Source organism: Apodemus sylvaticus, chromosome 14 (genome assembly GCF_947179515.1).
Source record: "Apodemus sylvaticus chromosome 14, mApoSyl1.1, whole genome shotgun sequence".
NCBI lineage: Eukaryota > Metazoa > Chordata > Mammalia > Rodentia > Muridae > Apodemus > Apodemus sylvaticus.
Genome location: NC_067485.1, coordinates 28,325,964 through 28,334,503, shown reverse-complemented (window position 1 = coordinate 28,334,503; position 8,540 = coordinate 28,325,964). Strand labels below are relative to the sequence as shown.

General features: G+C 45.0%; 1 long non-coding RNA gene across 1 annotated transcript; it reads right to left on the bottom strand.

The window, feature by feature from the left end:
* Positions 1–3,126: 3,126 nt before the first annotated feature.
* Positions 3,127–8,212, bottom strand: LOC127664915 (uncharacterized). The gene is made up of 3 exons (XR_007973279.1): positions 8,099–8,212; positions 6,709–6,800; positions 3,127–3,608 (listed from the first exon to the last, which is right to left on the bottom strand). It is a non-coding gene; the product is annotated as an uncharacterized LOC127664915 (long non-coding RNA).
* Between the last annotated feature and the right edge of the window lie 328 nt (positions 8,213–8,540).

Sequence of the window (8,540 nt, the reverse complement as noted above, 5' to 3'; positions counted from 1 at the left end):
CTCTCAAGAGACTGGAGGCCCCAGGGAGTTTAGAGGTCAGGTGGGGTGGTGGGTGGGGACATCATGTGGAGACAGGGTAGGGAGGAGGTATGGGATGTGGAACAGTTGGACGGGGGTGGGGGGGTGGGGGGGCAAGGAATAAAATCTGGAGTGTAAAATAAATAAATAATAATAATAAAAAGGAAAGGATAAAAGGTGGGGAGGGAGAAGGGGAAAGGGGGAGGAGGAGGGAGAGAAGGAAGAGAGGAGAAGGGGGGGACAGGAGGATCCAAGGAAGAAAGAGATAAAAGGGAGGAGAGAAGAAGAAAGGAGGGAAAGAAGGGAAGGAAAGGAGGGAAGGAGGAAAGGAAGGGAAGGAGGAAAGGGGAGGGGATGGTCAAAGCCCAGCTGCTTAGTAGAGATGACATGTGCTTGGCCAGGATGCATTTTAGCAATCTGGAGATAAATTGGGGCGTGCAATCACTAACTTGAGGTGAGGACAGGAGAAGCATGCAGAGCAAGGGTTCAAGGGACAGAGGGAACGTGGGATGTTGTTAACAGATCGAATGCAGAATCTCAGTCAGCTGAGAAGCTTGGTGAACTGGGTGGAGACGTCTGAGCTGGAGTGAGGCCAGAGGGCAAGGCTGCCCACAGCTGAGGGAAATGAACAGTGAGACAGAGATTGGAACACTCCAAATTTTCAAGATCATTCCCCACCCCACCCCCACCCCCACCCCCATCCCAGACAGGGTCCTAGGAGCCCAGATTGTCTTCAAATTCTCACTGTAGGTAAGGCCCACCTTCAACTCTTGAGCCTTTTATCTCCACCTCCCAGGTGAAAGATGACAGATCTGTGCTGCCATACCTGGCTACTGCTCAGGGTTCCCGAGTCCCTAGTGTGGCACAGGGGCCAGCTTCGAGACAATGCTTTGCCTGGGACAGTGTTTGTCACCCTGCAGAGTGTATCAGAATCCCCGTGAATGCCCAGTCCCATTCAAGAGGTTCTAATTCAGCAGGTCTATGTGGGTTCCAGATGTCTGCTATTCTGATTAGTTCCCCACCCCCGGGGGGTGGGGGTGGGCAAAGACTGTGGTCCTGGGCTTACATTTGGAGAAATGTCAGCTTAAGAACTCCAGGTCTCAGCTGGGTAGTGGTGGCCCACACCTTTAATCCCAGCACTTGGGAGGCAGAGGCAGGCAGATTTCTGAGTTCAAGGTCAGCCTGGTCTACAGAGTGAGTTCCAGGACAGCCAGGGCTATACAGAGAAACCCTGTCTCGAAAAACAACAAAGAGAGAGAGAGAGAGAGAGAGAGATTTCCAGGTTTCCATCAGGTCAGCACAGCTCTCAAGGATGAGGGGAAAGAACCATAGAGAATTCTAGACTGCTGAGTAACCATGGAAACAGGAGGAGGTCAACTCCTTTCCCACAGCTGGGGTATGCGGGTAGATTCCAGGCTAGATTCCAGGCGTTCCTAAAGAGCTGTGAAAGTGTGCGGGGGTCATTTACATGAACCCATCACTAGTTGTTGAAGACTGGCTGATTTCCATGGGCATTTCAATTTGTGGATGGCAAAACGAGTGTGGCTTGGTCTAGGGCGTCTGAAAGGGATTTTGGTTAGGAACCAGTGTGGAGCTGAGCTTGATGCTCTCCCAAAAGACAAGACAACTTGTCAGTGAGAGCCCTGGTGAAACCTGATGGCCACTTTCTTCTCTCTGTTAAATTTTGCAATGACTGTCCCTTTTCCTTGAGGGACAACACAGCATTACTGAAATAGTCTGTGCTGCTTACCATGGGCTCGGCATCAAGTTTTAGGGAGTGTTTGTTAAGTTCTCATAGAACATGCTATCTTTTGCAGTATCTGCTACTGATTCTTCTAATAATTCTTTTTGAAACTGGTCAACATTTTTGCAACTTTCTCTTGCTTTTTGATTGTTTGTTTTGGCTTTTGTGTTTTTATTTTTTGTTGTCATTTGTGGTTTTTGTTTTTGTTTGTTTTGGGTTTTTTGTTTTTGTTTTTGTTTTTTTTTTTTTTTTTTTGGTCTTGTTCTATACAGGTTTCACAGCTGCCATCCCAGGCTTGTGCATCATTTTTCACTTCCTACCCATCATGCCAGAGTTATGGGACTGGATAAAACTGGCCCCAGTCTCCAGGAACTTTCCATTTCCCAAGTACAAATCCAGTGTCCTAGGAACACCTCAGCCCTAGAGAAAGCAAGATGAAAGGCTATCCTAGTGTTGGACATCACTAGATTGAGGTCTGTGACCAGTTCTTAGCACTTGAGAGCACCCAGATCTCTGAGTTCCAGGACAAACTAATCTACAGAGTTCCAGGCCAGCCAGGACTATGCAATGAGACTGATTCAGAGCTAAAATAGCAAACCCTTCAAACTAATGATACCACACACACACACACACACACACACACACACCAACTTAGAAACCTCACAAGCAAACAAAAATTAGTTCCAGGCAAAGTTGAGGCATATGTAAAGGAGAGAGAAGGGAACTTGCTTATTCCCCTCTCTGGACCCTTCTGACCTCAGCAGATATCACGAAAAGCCACCAACCAAGATGATTTGCTGGTCTGTTTCTACTATTTCACTTTGAAACAGTGAGTGGGTTAAAGGCCATAGATGTGCAGCAAGACTGTATGTAACTATAGCACTGGGCTGGTTGGGGATGTCCCCGTGTATTCTTTATGCAAAGAGCAGTTTCACACACTTATTCTCTGATTCTCCGCCCCTCTACAAGTCTACTGGCTAATTACATCCGCCATTTTGAGGGAGTTTTCCAAAATTACCTAATAAGATGCAAATGTTTTGGTAGGAGCTGACCTTAATCAGCATCAGCCGAGAGACAGAAGGGGCCTAGAGGATCGTCTTGGGCTCCAGCACAGAGGGGGATGGGAACTGGGATCCCTACAATGTCCTGAGTTAGGCTGTGATGACATCCTTCAATTTTCCTCCATTCCCAGGAGCATGTGTCTCTCTAACAAAATGAGTGGCCTGTGTTCATGAAGAAATGGAGTATGCATTCCAGGAAACGACATGTCTCTAGTCAAGCTCCAGGAAACAAGGGGCATGTCATCTGGAAAGCCCTTTGTAGTTCTAAACAGACTCTCAAGTCCTTTCAGCTGTTTAGGGGTGTTTATTAACACAGTATGTTTCGGGATCACCATCAGGGACTCCAGTCTCCCGAACAAGAAAATCTGAGTTTTGCTCCCATGACGACAGGGGAGGGGTAGAAACGATCAAGACAACAAGTGGGCTCTGGGGTGGGAAGAACTACCGTGGGAGTGACTGGTGGTCAGGTTGGGAGGTAGTCAAGTCCTTCCAGCCCACAAGGCAGATGAACGAGGAGAAGAGGAGAGCCGATTTCCTTTTCGTCAGACACTTGATTTCCACTCCACTCTGAAAGCAAGTCCTTTCCTTCAGACTTTGAGGGGACACATAAAGAGACGTAGAGGGTGCAAAGTCTGGAGAGGCCATGGGGAAGCTGTTCCGGATTGTCTTCCCTTGCCCAGAACCTTTTCTGTTCAAAGGTAGTAGCTTTGAGGCCTTTCCTTGGGGGTCCTCTTCTCAAGCCGATCTGGTGGAAGAAGCTGGAACAGTCCTCTGAGAGTCTTGACCTGACAGCCAACACAGAGACAAATGCTTCACCTACAAGACTAACCTGTATATAGACTGGAGTAGATAAACCCGACCCAAGGGTGCTTGTTTCAGTTGGCTGTGTTATGAGTCATCCTGCTTTACACCAGACAACACTTTATGATACCTCATGATCTTGCGGATCAGAAATGTGGGCCGGGTTCAGCTGAGTGACTGTCCTGTCTCATGTGGCACTGGCTATGGTACTTAGTACTTGAAGATTTCCTTTCAGTGTCAGTTTTATGCAACACGGGTCAGTGCCGTGGAAGACATAGCAGACTGAACCATGGTCCCCAGAGAGCCTTGTCTCCAGCACTGACATGGCAAGAGAGACTGCAGATGGGATTAAGTTCAGATATTGACAAGAGGGAGGTCACCTTATATTCCCTAGGTGTAACTGAAGCAATCCCACAGGGGGAGGGACATGGGCGATTTAACCTCAGAGAAAAGAACTCCATGAAGTCTGAGGAAGAGGCGCCATTGCTGGATTTGAAAAATGTGAAAGAGAACAAGGAACCAAAAGTATCCTGGAAAGCTAGTGCTTTGACAAAGCAAGAAAGAGACCCTCTTCTGAACCCCTGGGTAAAGGCAGGATCTGTTGACCCCTCTAGGCGTTGAAGAAGGAATGAGGGCATTCTCATACCACAGCTGAGGGAAGGGATGGCTTTCTGTGAGAACCTTGAGAGACCACCATCTTATGTGGGAACCATGCCTGCATATCCAGTAACCTTAGCTAAATTCAAACTCCCTTTCTGAAGGGAAAGGTTTTTAGGGTCCTGGTTGAGATATCCTCACCACTGATCTGGTTATAGAATAGGTATTATACAAGATTTCTTATCTTTATTATTATATTATATTATTATTATATATTAATATATATATTTCCTCTGATATCTCTTTTAAAGAAAGTATCTCAAAGGTCTTTCAGTTCAGACGGCTGTTGAATACTGATCACAATGCTAAGATGAATATGATCACAACATAATTAATTATTCTCCTGCTATTTTATGGTCAATCTTATTACTTCAGCTTAAAACTCAAAAGTAACTACACTGTTGCTGAAACTTAAGCTTTAACGTTATAAACGACAAAGTTGAGTTCAGTATTGAACGGGCGTAATGGTGTTTTGGTCTTGTCCACTGAGGTAGTGGAAAAGATGCAGTACGGCGAAAGTTTTAAAGTGTAGGACACTCTGGCATGGGAGGGGACTGGAAAGGGCCCTGTGATACGTGGGATTTTCTATAGGTGCGTGTCACAGAAAACCCAGGATAACCTCTTATTCTCTGATAGTTTGTTTTTACTTCCATGAACAGAGACTTGAGTTAACAGCTAGCTCTACAGTTTTTTAAAGCCTCTCTCTGGCTCCCTCTCCCCCTCCTCCCTCATTCCGGTCCTCCTTATTTCCCTCCTCCCTCTCTCTCCCACTCCATTGTATTGATTGAAATGTCCCCAGGGAGACTCCTTGAGTGAAGCTGAAGTTCATCCACCAGGAAGAAGAGCAGAGGACAAAAGCCCCAGTAGATGGGAACCAGCTGTTATGGAGCCTCTAAGAAGCCTTTGTGGATATCGCTACTTATTTTTGCCTTTATCCAAGGACCCACGATAGAGTGGACCATGCAGTCTTTAATCTAGGGTGAGCTTGTATTTAGCTAAATACCATTTCATTATTAAGATGCCTAGGGGAAACATGAGCTTCAAATGTATGAATATTAACACAGTGATGTTAAGTAAATCATGCCTTTTCTTTTTGAATATTGTTAAATTTCGATAAATGTGTCATGAAATTCTTTTTCTTCTTTCTGAAGTCTTTTCTGGTAAAATTGAGATATATCCTATGTTCACTTGTGTCGTATATGCAGATGTGACAGTCAACTCTGTTACTGTGACTAAAGAGGAGAGGTTTATTGGGCTCTGTATTTCAGAGATATCAGTCCACGGTCACATAGCTATGATACTTCGGGTCCATGGTTACATAGCTATGATACTTTGGGTCTGTGGCAGCACAGTACATCATGTTGGGAGTATGTGGCAGGAGGTAATTCAGCTCATGGCATCTGAGGAACAAGAGAGACTAGGATGCCAATGTCCCTTCAAGGCTACTTTCATACAGACCCCCTTGTACTACATCTTCAAGGTCCTACACCCTTCTAATAGTTCTCTGGGCTTGGGGTAGAACATTTAACACTTATGCTTTTAGAGGAACCATGACTTAAACTGTAGTAGCTTTGAGTAAAGATAAGAAATATCTTGAGTGTTTCCAAGCCTAGGAGGTAGGCCATGCATCTCTTTGAGCTTATACCTTTACATCTACAAAGCAGACCTTCTTATCCCCTGGGGGCCAAGGGTTTGCAAAGCTGTTTAAACTACTACATCACCTGTGAAACCCCGATGAATCTACTTTCTAGAGACTGAATGGACTGAAATATTTGGACTTCAGGAAGTAGCAGTATTCTGATGTGAGGACTTATGGGAATTTTTCTTGTAACACTGTTGGGAACACAGAGGAGAGCAGAACACAGGGCGGCAGTGTCTCTGTAATGTGGATGGAGGTTTGGATGGTGTACCATCCTGATCGGAGGATTCTGGGTCACCATCATGGTTACTTGGCTCCTGGGTCCCTTCAGTGGGATCTTGTTATCTACTGGGACTAAAGAGTTGGTCCTAGCTTAATCTGTGCCCAGTGGGCAGTCTGTGTAAACCATTTAAAGTGAATTTCCTTCTATCCAAATACCGTGGCAGATCCCTGAATGCAGAGCAGATGTGAAAATAAAGGTCATTTGTATGGGTTGTAAATTGAGGGAGAAAATCTCCCCAAATGGTTTTTGTCTTAAAGAAATGCATCTTTAAAGGTGACCCTTGAAGTGGTTTAAACAAGAAGACAGCAATGGCAAAGGAGAACATGTGCGGAGTTGGACCCACACTTCCTGGAAGATTGGTGGTGCTTACTTTGCCCGTGGCATTACTTAGTCAGGTGTTAAACTGCTTAGGCCTGGGGCTAGAGAGAGGGCTCAGCAGTTAAGAGCACTGGCTGCTCCTCCAGAGGACTTGGGTTCAAGCCTCAGCATTTACATGACTGCTTACCACTGTTTGTAACTAGAGTTCCAGGGGAATCTTCTGGCCTCCATGGGTACTGCATGCATGTGGTGCAACAGACATACACACAAGCAAAACACCTACAAGGACAAAATATTAAAATACGTTTTTAAAAAAGATGTTTAGGTGTTTAGGCCATGTTTGGGGAATTCCTAACAGCATTTTTTAGTCCAAATTTATTTCAAAGGTTGCCAAGAGTATATGAGTATTTTCATGACAAGGCCAGAGGTTTTCAACAAGTTTTTCTTGGTATGACCCAGCAACACAGAAGAATGTTTGAATGGCCCAGATCTATTCAGTCTTCATATGATTTGAATGATATTCTGCTGGTAAAACACAGCAGTTGCATCAATATCGTGTGCAAAATGAATCTTTGAATCCCATAAAATCCTCAATGTCTGGTTACCAAAAATTGACTTGATCTCAAATGGTGTTCTGTTGACTTGCTATGAGCTAGAGTTATAGAAGAATTAAAATATAGATGAATAGTATAGTTTCCCTTTCAATAGGCAACAGCTCTTTCCCAGATATCCATGTTAGAATTAAAATTTGAGAGGAGACCTGCTAACACAGCAGCCAGCGTGGCAGGTTCATAAACAGCCTGACACCACTTTCCACCCATTGCTAGGCATTACTGGAGATACTGTTTGAACTATAAAAGGAGATCGTGGGCTGTTCCTCAGCCAGGAAAGTTCTAAGAGACAAGAGACAGCTCTTTGTCGCAAGCTCAGGAGACACTGTCCTTATCCCGTGTGTGTGCCGCAAAGCTGAGACACATACACTTCCCTGAGGAAGAACTTTCTGCATTTGTTTGCATGCAGGAGAATTTAATTTCTCTGTTAAACAACTTCCCATATCACATTTCCCCTATATTATGTTACTTGGCTTATAATGGTGCATAGGGTGGAACCCGTGATTTGGTTCAAGCTAAGTGTATATTCTCCAGCTGAGTTTCACCCCGGGACACAGCCAGGTATCTCCTTCTTTCCAGCCACTGGGCGACCTCATTAGATCATGAGGTTAGAGAAGAAGTCTGGACCCTGCTGCCCAGTGTACACCAGGGAACGAGACATGAATCTGGGGATCATGGGGGGCCATAGGCACAGGCAAACTCGGTGCCAGAACACAGTTCAAGCCTATCATGAAAGTTGGTAGTGCCTAGTATAGGCTTCCACATGCAAAATATTTAGAGCCTCACTCTGGAAGAAGAGTTGGAAGAGTGGGGAAACCAGGAAAGGAGAGATTACAGAAGTCCTCTTGATTTGAAGCTTCTCTTTCTATTTCAATTACCCAGTGCCTTAGAGTTTTATGGCTGTGAAGAGACAGCATGGCCATGGCAACTCTTATAAAGGAGAACATTTAATTAGGGCTGGCTTACCGTTTCAGAGGTTCAGTCCATTATCATCATGGTGGGAAGCACGGCAGCATGCAGGCAGACATGCATGGAGGAGCCCAGAGTTTTACATCTTGATCCAAAAGCCCCAGGCGGGCACTGAAGGCTACACTGGACGGAGCTCAAGCATATATATACTTCAAAGCTCTGTCTCCACAGTGACACACTTCCTCTAACAAAGCCACACCTCCTCCAGCAAGGCCACACCTCCTAATAGTGCCACTTCCTGGGTTGACAAGCATTCATACATGTGAGTGTGTGGAGGCCAAACCTATTCAGACCACCACTGTTGGGGTTAACTGTGGTCCAAAATATCAACTGCAAAATTCCAGAAAGAAACACCTTACAAGTTTTAAGTAACTTTAATTATTTATTTATCATCACAGAATATTTGACTACTTAATTTATAATTAGTTATTAGTTGTAT